A 9,104-nucleotide genomic window follows, 5' to 3' on the forward strand; every position below is an offset into this window, starting at 1 on the left:
CTCTCCTGGTCCTCTCCAGCCATGGCATGTTGGGTCTGTGTCCAGGGCAGCTGGGCTGGCTTTGTAGCAGAAGCTGCAGCACAGAGGCCACGTCTGCCCCAAGAAGACGCCTCACCCCGAAGCTGCATTGAAGTCGACTGCAAGAGACTGGAGTCATCTTCCTCAGCCCAGGGTGAGTGCTGTTAAGTCAGTGTGGGAGGACGGACGTGTGCTTTGTGCAGAGCCAGAAAGGTCGGCTGTGGCAGACACTGTCCAGCACAGCACCTGTTCCCAAGCTCCTCCTCACATTCTTAGGCTTCTGTTTTAAAAGCCAAAAGACTGAACTTCTAACGTGGAGCTAGGGGTGGCCCTGTGTTTGGCCAGTGAGCTGTAAGTGGCAGTTGAGGTGGTTTTAGAAATGCTTTTCACATTTCCAGTTAAACCAGGGCAGCCATTCAGTGAACTTGAGGCCAACATGCTAAGCGTGGTGGGGAGGGGAGTCCTGGTCACAGGCAGTGAGGGGCTGCCACAGTCCTGGGTGCAGGTCTCGGGGAAAACGGAGGGAACCCCTGGACCCTTGGGCTCTCAGCTGCTTGCAGGCAGATTCACCTCTTGCTCATAGTCTGTGTGTGTCCCAAAATGTGTGATACATTCAAAGGCTGGGGGAAATTACTTTGTAGACAATTAAAAACTATCGAGTATAAAACCTCGCAGACTTACTTATAGTCTGCCTTCTTAGTCATCCATACCTAAAGGAGAATTCAGTTCTTCATTTTGTTTCAACAAGCATTTGTGAGTTGCTATGTATATATTGCTAATTGCTTTTAGCACTGAGAATGAAAAAAATGAACAAGGGAATAATACTTTCAAAGAGTTCATAGTTTGTTTTAGAGAGAGAAGCAAAAGCAAGGTGAAAGGTGAAACAGGCTAACGTGAGAGATGTCCCTTGACTGAGCTCTTTGGGGTCAGTGGCACTTTATCTCCAGTCCCAGCGTCTGGCACGCACAAGGTAGACAGTAAATGAGCAGTGAGTCCGCTGCCTGCGTGTAGAGTACCGAGGTCACAGATGACTGAGCAGGTCTGTTAGGCGTGGTTAGGTGCAGCATGGCCATAAACACGAGGGGACGTGTGCTGGGGCTGAAGGCAGAGGAGGCATTGCCCCGGGGAGAGGCCAGGGGGCTGCTTTCCAGGCAGAACTGCAGGGGAGGGACGGAGGAGGGACAGTGCGACCCCGCCTGTCTCGCTGCGGCCTGCTGACCCAAGGCTAGTTCTGCTGGCACGTCCCGCCATGGTTTTTAGGGTACAGCTTTCATTTCAGATGCACACTTTACTGTGACAGTAGTGGAGTTCCCTTCTGCACCCCTCGCTCCCCTGTCAACGGCAGCCTACCTCAGTGTGGGTCGTTTGTCACGACTAATGAGCTGATACGGACACATTAGCGTGTACTTGTAGAACACATAGTATTAGCGTATTACGTACTTTACTCGTTTCTCTAGTTTTCAGCTGAAGTCCTTTTTCTGTTTTGGGATCCCGTTCAGGATTCCTCATTACGTTTAACAGTTTTATCTCCTTAGGCTCCTCTTGGTTGCGACTGGTCCTCAGACTCTGCTTGTTTTTTGATGACCTTGACAGTTTTGAGTACTGGTCAGGTGTTTCATAGATCACCCCTCAAATGGGATTTGTTGAGTGTCCTCATGGTTAAGGCTGGGGCGATGTTTCAGGGGGAGGAAGGGAGGTGAAGTGCGTTCCCATCACTTTGTATCGAGGTGCACACTGTGAACAGGACTTGCCCTGAGGATGTTGTTTTCATCACCTGGCTGAGGTTGTGCTTGTCAGGCTTCCCCACTGTGAAGTGACTCCTTTCTCTCCTTTGCTCCTCTGGAGGAAAGTCGCTGTGCCCAGCCCATGCTTCAGGAGTAGGAGTGTGTTCCACCTCCTTAGAGCGGAGTAGCTTTTTTGAGCTCTGCATGGAAGATTTTCTGTTACCTATTCAGCCATTTATATCAGTATGAGCACATGGATTACACTTTGGGTTATAATCCAGTAGTCCTTTGTGGTATTGCTCACATGGTTCAGCCCTGGCTATTGGAAGCTCTTGTGGTTGGCATCTGTACCCCTGTGGCTTTGACATCCCATTGCTGGATGGTGTTTGTTTCTTTAGCACTTCCTCACTTTCTGGAATTGCAAGATCTTCCAGGCTCATCTTGTCTACTTCCTGCCCCAGTCCTAGAATCAGCCATGGTTCCTTTATTAAAGAGTGGGGTTAGGATCCATAATCTGGGCATCAGGCGTGCTTATTGCTGTTGGGATGTCATTGTGACTTGGCCCTCTCAGCTAATAGAGCAAGGAAGTATATGTGGATGGATATGTGACCACCTGTATGTGTATTAAGGTGAACACAAGTTCATACTGATGTCTGATCTGGTCACTCTAGCCTCCTCCACTTGCTCAGCTGTAACCCCCAGTGCCATGGGGAGAAGCTCCCACTTCTGCCATCTAGTTAGTGGTGCAGTTCCAGTATACACACGCAGCACTTTGAGAATTGTTAGTCCATGCCCTTGTGGGAAACGGCCCTGTCAACTGGAGTCCAGTGCTCTGTGCACCGTTTACCGTGTCCTTGGCCTACAGACTCCGTGTGTTTCCACAGTTACTTAACACTGTTTCCCCGCCCCGTCTTCAGCAGTACTGTCTTATGTATTTGTAATACATATAGATTTATTTGCCACATTCTACTTTTCATCCTAGGATCCCCCAGCCTGTTAAATGAGTTACTAAACATGTATATACATTAAGGCTTACTCTCTGGGCTGTAAAGTTTTATGGATTTTGACAAGTGCTTGATCTTTTGTGTTCACCATCACACTGTCATACAGAACGTTTCACTGCCCTGAAAAACATGCCCTGTGCTGCGCTTATTCAGATTTCTCCCCTCCTGGTCCCTGGCAGCTACTGCCCTATTTCTTGTCCCCTTACTTTTGCCTTTTCCAGAAGATCAAGTCATGAAATCATATGGTGTGCAGCCTTTCCAGACTGGCCCTCCTTCAGGTAGCATGGTGTATTTCAGAGTCCTCCGTGTCTTTCTGTTGCTGGATAGCTCATCTTTTATTCCGTCCCCTGGATGTACCAGTTTGTTTATCTGTTCTCCTATTGAAGGACATCTTCCAGGTCTGGGCGATTACGAATAACTAAATAATGGCATGAACGTCGTTAGTGTGCGGGTTTTTCATGCACATAAGTTTGTGTACTAGTGTGGGGAATGCCTGGCAGTGTGAAGCTGGACTGCATGGCAGGCGGTTCAGTTTTGCCTCTCCTGTGCTGCACACTCTCCTTGTGCTGACTGCTTTTCTGACTCAAATAAGCATCCTCAAATCTCGCCCTTCTTTAGGGGGAAAATGTGAAGCCCTTTATTTTAACTCCCCCTGCTGCTCCCAGCGCCCCTCCTCTTCCTTCTTTTCACAGCGGACTTCTCACAGAGTCGCCTGCCCTCTGCTGCTGCCACCTTCCTTTTATCACCACCTCAGTTCAGCCCACACTCTGGGAACGGGGGCTATGACTATTACAAAATAGACCTCTGTTTTCACCAGGCTTCCTCTTGGCCACTCTGCTGCAGATCACCGTGTCCCATGTCTCACGGGATCTGCTCTGTCCTCTTCCTTGACCTTTTATGGCATCTGACACCGTTAGCCACTCCTTGAGGCCGGTGACCACTCTTCCTGTTAGTGTTTCCCTTTCTCTTACCCTTCATCCTCTTCCTAGGTGTTCTTAGCTCCTCTCCTGGTCTGGAGTTTCTTCTGTGGCTGACACACATTTTTATCACCACCAGGCCTCATTGTGAAACTTGAGGTCTGTATCCAACTACCTGTTATGTGACCCCTTTCCATCCCAAACACGTGTCCTGAACTTTGCTCACTTTTCCACTTTCAGGCTGGCCAGGGTCTCTACTTTGGGGAAAGCATTGCCCAAGTCAGAAGCCTAGGCACCATCCTAGGTCCCTGCCTTCCCCTTGTGCCCAGCCCAGTCTGTCACTGAGACCTGTGGATTCTGTTTCTCATCTTTCACGTTAACCTGGAGGAGCTCCTTGATCCCAGACCCTCATCATCTCTTGCCTGTAATAGACCCTGGTCTCCAGCTAGACTCCCTGCTCTAATCCTCTTCCCTGATCTCCCAAAGCAGTGCCCCAGCTATTCATGTTACCCCCGTGTATTAGAGTCTGTGACCATTCTCCATAGCTACGTCTACACTCCATAAGCGACTAAACTGGGGAGTTCACCCTACCCCATGCTTACGCTTCCCCCGCCACACCTTCACCTTCAGTTCTAGCAGTAGAAACACTGGCTGGGTTTTTGCTTACGTTCTTCCCTCTACCTGGAGTACTGGACCTTTCCCCTAGTCTTCCATCAATTATCTTGCCCCTAGCAGATTGCTACTCATGCACCAGAGGCTTATAATGGAAAACCACCATCCTCTACTCTGTACCTCTCATGCGGTCACTACTTTTAACAGTTTCAGCTGGTTGCTTCTGGCTTCTGACTCCGTGTTTCCAAATGCATCCTCATGAAGCTTTCCCCCGCCAGCCACACACACATTGCCCGCCTTCTTCATCCTTCTCTCCCTGAGCAGGTATCTAAGGCCAGTAGTCTCCAATTCCCTAATTCCCACTATAACCCAAGGAGTAAATCCAGAAAGGATGACATTGCCTCAGGGAAGCAGGGGACCTGACAGGAGAGGGACAGCTGTCCCCGGGATGAGGGGAAGGAAGGCTTGGCCCAGGAGCCGTGATGTGCAGACAGCCTGGAGAGCTCAGGCCCCCAGGAGCAGGAGGAGCAGGGCTCTCAGACCCGTGTCTCCCCGGGGGAAATGGAATGGACTTACTACAAACTTGACTCCCTTCCAGGAAAAAGTTGACTCAGTTAAGTCCAGGAAAAGTTGTATAACAATGAAAATTAGTCACTGTATACGGTTGACTCCACTGAGAGCAATATACAGAATGTCTTAAAAATAGAAGTACTAATTTCTGACTTGTTTTTAATGTTTTATGACTAACTTGAAGGAATGAGCAGAGAGAGTTAGAAGGGGTGTTTGGAGGCTGGACTCTTTTGTTTGCTACAAAGTCAGTGGATTACTAAAATTCTGTCTCTGTCTCTCCTGTATTGGATCTTTTTCTTAATATCATCTCTATTTCAGATGGAGCTTATTCTCTAGTGGTTTCCTGAGAAAAGAGACTGGGGAGATACATTTTTTTGAAACTTTGCCTCTGAAAATATCTTTCTGTCATCATACTTTATTGGTAATTGACTAAATATAGACTTCTAATTAAAGTCCATTTTCCCTCAGAATTTTGAAGGCATTGCCACACTGTTCTCTTCCTGCATTGCTGTTGAGAGAGGCAGTGCCGTTCTTGATCTGTCTTCCTTCTCTGGAAGGTTTTGGAGCCGCTGTTCTCAAGTGTCATAACTGTGTGTCTGATGTGTCTGTGTTCACACATGTGCTGGGTGTCAGAGATGGACTCTCAGTCTGGAATTCATGTCCTTTGAGTTAATACCCTGGAAATTCTTCATATCATTTTGCTTTGATAATTCCCTCCCCTTCTTTAATTGGATCTCTTTCTGGACCTTGTTACTAGTTTGTTATGGAGCCCGTGTGGCTGCCAGTCTGCACCCCACAGGCCCCAGACTGTGCAAAAAGTGTCCACACTGCCAACATGCCAGGCATCAGTGGGCACAGAGTAGGCTCTCTAGTCTCTATTTAATGAAGGAGTGACAACTTCTTTGAGCTCTGAACGTTTTTGGTGTGACTTTTGGACAATTATTCTTGACTTTTTCACCCGTTGTATCAGTAAGTTAAGGTTTGTGGTGTTTTAAGGGAATTGATAATGTGTATCAATAAACCCAAAGGAAACTTTTTAACCTTTTATTTTTTATTGGAGTATAGTTGATTAAGGATCTCGCAGTTTGCACAGAAAGCGCCTCTAACATGTCAGTTACCCAGCTCAGATTCTGGTCATTGTATTTTATTTTTGGAGTTAGTACAGTTATGAATCTGAAGTTTGGGCATAGAAGACTTAGTTACCACAGCTCCTCTAGATGGGTCTGAACGTACTTCCCAGTTAGCAGTTTGTGACTTGGGTCTGGGATGGCTCAGGGAGAGGAGGACAGGAGAGGGCACAGAGGGACGAGGGCACAAGCGTGGAAGAGAACCTGAATGTTGGAGAGGAAGCTCTAAGTGACCTTCCTAACTGAGCAGCTGTCCTACTCTGCACTCCTTTCCTCTAAGGCCATCCTTCGGTATCCAAGGGGCATTGGTTCCAGGGCAAACACACCCCCCTCCTACCCCCAGAATACCAAAGTCTGAGGATACTCAAGTCTGTTATATAAAATGGCATAGAATTTGCATATAACCTACCCACATGCTCCCATATACTTTAAATCATCTCCAGATTACTTATAACACCTAATAATGTAAGTGCTGTGTAGTTGCCAGCATGGGGCAAATTGAAGTTTTGCTTACTGGAACTTTTTCTGGAAGTTTTTTCAGATATTTTCATCTGTAGCTGGTTGAATCCGCAGATGTGGAACCTGTGGATACGAAGAGCCAACCGTCGTGCATTTTTTTATCAGTGGTGCAGAAAGCTGGTCACAGAGCACTGCTGAGTCCCAGTGGGAGGTGCAGGGAGGAAGTTTCGGGCAGAGTTAAGAAGAGCTGGTAATAAAACCTTCATCTCCTGTAAGTCAGTGGAAACCATCAGCCATTTGCCAACAGAATTTCCCGCCCCTGAGTGAACAGTGACGTTGGCATGGAGATGAAAAAAGCCGTGGTTCTGCAAGGTTAATACAGAGGGTTGGGCTAGGCCTTGTGTAACAAAGATAAAACATACAACAGGAGCTGTACTGGTTTCCTGGGGCTGCCGCAGCAAATGACAACAAACTGGGGGGCTGAAAACAGCAGACGTTTTTTCTCCCACAGTTCTGGAAGCTACAAGTCTGAAGTCAAGGTGTCAATAGGGCTGAGCTCTCTCTGACGGCCTCTTCCTTTCTTCTGGCGGCTGTGGCCAATCATGTAGTTTCCTGACCTCCATCCTGTGGCGCTCTGTCTTGGTATCTCTTTCCTTACAAGGACACCAGTCATCTTGGATTTAGGGTCACTCAAATCTGGTTTGCTCTCATCTTGACTAATTGCATCTGCAAAGAGCCTGTTTCCAAATAAGGTCACATTCTGAGGTTCTGGGTAGACATAAATTGGGGGATACTGTTCACCCCAGTACAGTAGCTTAAATAAGCTAGAAATAAGACGTGTTTTCATCTCTCATAGAAGAGTTCCAAGACAAGCAGTTTGAGGGGCCCAGATGAGAATATCAGGAGCCCAGGGGTTGCCTATCTTATCGCCCCACCATGTTCAGACATGCCTTCTACACATGGTCTGTGAAGACTGCCTAAGTTCCAGCCATTGCATTTGCCTCCCACCTGCAGGAAAGAGAGGGGATGAAGAGTTTACAGAGGCACGTGCCATCTGTTCTTTGAGAAACAGTTCATTATTTCGGTTTGTGTTATATCGGATGGAACTCTGTCAGATGCAGGGTCAGCTGAAAAGGAGGCTGGGGATGTAACCGTTCTTCAGACAGCTTTGTGTCCTGCTAAACCTTGGAAGTTCTCTTTCTGAGAAAAAGAGGGTTAATGGGTATTAAGTAGGCAGACAACAATCTTCCACAGTCAGGGTGGCTTGTCTTTATCTCCCCATGATATGTAAGAAGTAGTTTCTTAAGTTTATCTCCAAAACCTACTGTGCTTATTAAATGATTTTCTAAATGTCTTGATAATATAGTCTCTTAATTTGATTTTCTAAATGTCTTGATAATATAGTCTCTTCAGTCATCTGAAGAACTGAAGAACTCCAAAGATGACTTAAATAAATAAACAAGATGCAGGCTGTTGGTTACCTGAGAAGCTAAGGGAAGTGATGGTGCTTCATGTCTGCCCCTTTGCAAGCCCGCATCCCTGCCCAGGCTGCCCTCGTGCACAGAGAGTGGCGCCCTCTGCTCCTGCATGCGTATCCGGGTGTCACGCAGTCTCCTCCTCGCTGTTCTTCCAGATGTGTTCTCCATGCTCCCTCCTCTGGGGGCTTTTCTAAGCCCCTGAAAGCATGAAAAAAGTTAAGGTTTCTTGCAACGATTTCTTAAGTCTGGATGTTATCAGATAAAGGGGAGACATGGCGGTCACTAAGAATAACATCCTTGGTCCCATAGAAAGCCTGAGGGAGGCTGGGAGAAGGGTGGAGGAGGAGAGTTTTCTCACTTCTGTTGCCTCGCATGTGCCTGGTGCAGTGAGTCATCGTTTTCTCGCTGACTCAGATCTCTGACTCACTTTGCTGGTCTCTTGTCAGTTTGTTCCCGGTGTTCCCACTGAGGGGAGCATCCTGTCTGTGCATGTCATGGTCCTCTCAAGCTTTTCCTCACAGTTGTCTTCTCTTTCACTGTCACTGCCCACCCACCCCCACCCACCCCCCATTGGACTTCCCCAGTAGCTCTGCGGTAAAGAATCCTCGTGCAGTGCAGGAGCTGTGGGAGAGGTGGGTTCAGTCCCTGGGTGGATCAGAAGATCCCCTGGAGGAGGAAATGGCACCCACTTCAGTGTTCTTACCTGGGAAAGCCCATGGACAGAGGAGCCCAGTGGGCTACTGTCCATAGGGTAGCAGGGTGAAACATGACTGAAGCGACTTAGCATGCATGCACGTGCACACACAGCCCCTTGTGAGCGAGATGGAGGAAGGGCTTGGTCACGTCTCAGCTCAAATGCAGGACTTGGTGTGGGTAGAGGGGTGACATGGGAGCTGGGACCACAGATGGGGACAGTGCACAGGCCGGAGGGCACTGCCGTCCTCAGGCTCCTGCCCTGAGCCCACCCTTGCGCCTCCACCTTCTGGTGAATGCCTGCTCTTGCAGCACAAAGTCCTGCCAACCCAACAGCAGGGCCTGATGCCGGACGGCCTCCTCCTGAGCACTTCTAGCTGGCCGTATGTGCATGCACAGCCGTGTCCGACTCTTTGCGACCCCATGGACTGTGGCCCACCAGGCTCCTCTGTCCATGAGGTTTTCCAGGCAAGAATACTGGAGTGGGGTGCCATTTCCTCCT

The sequence above is a fragment of the Bos grunniens genome, chromosome 13 (genome assembly GCF_055505025.1).
Source record: "Bos grunniens cultivar Pamir isolate PY7600 chromosome 13, Bosgru_T2T1.0, whole genome shotgun sequence".
In the NCBI taxonomy this organism is placed as follows: domain Eukaryota; kingdom Metazoa; phylum Chordata; class Mammalia; order Artiodactyla; family Bovidae; genus Bos; species Bos grunniens.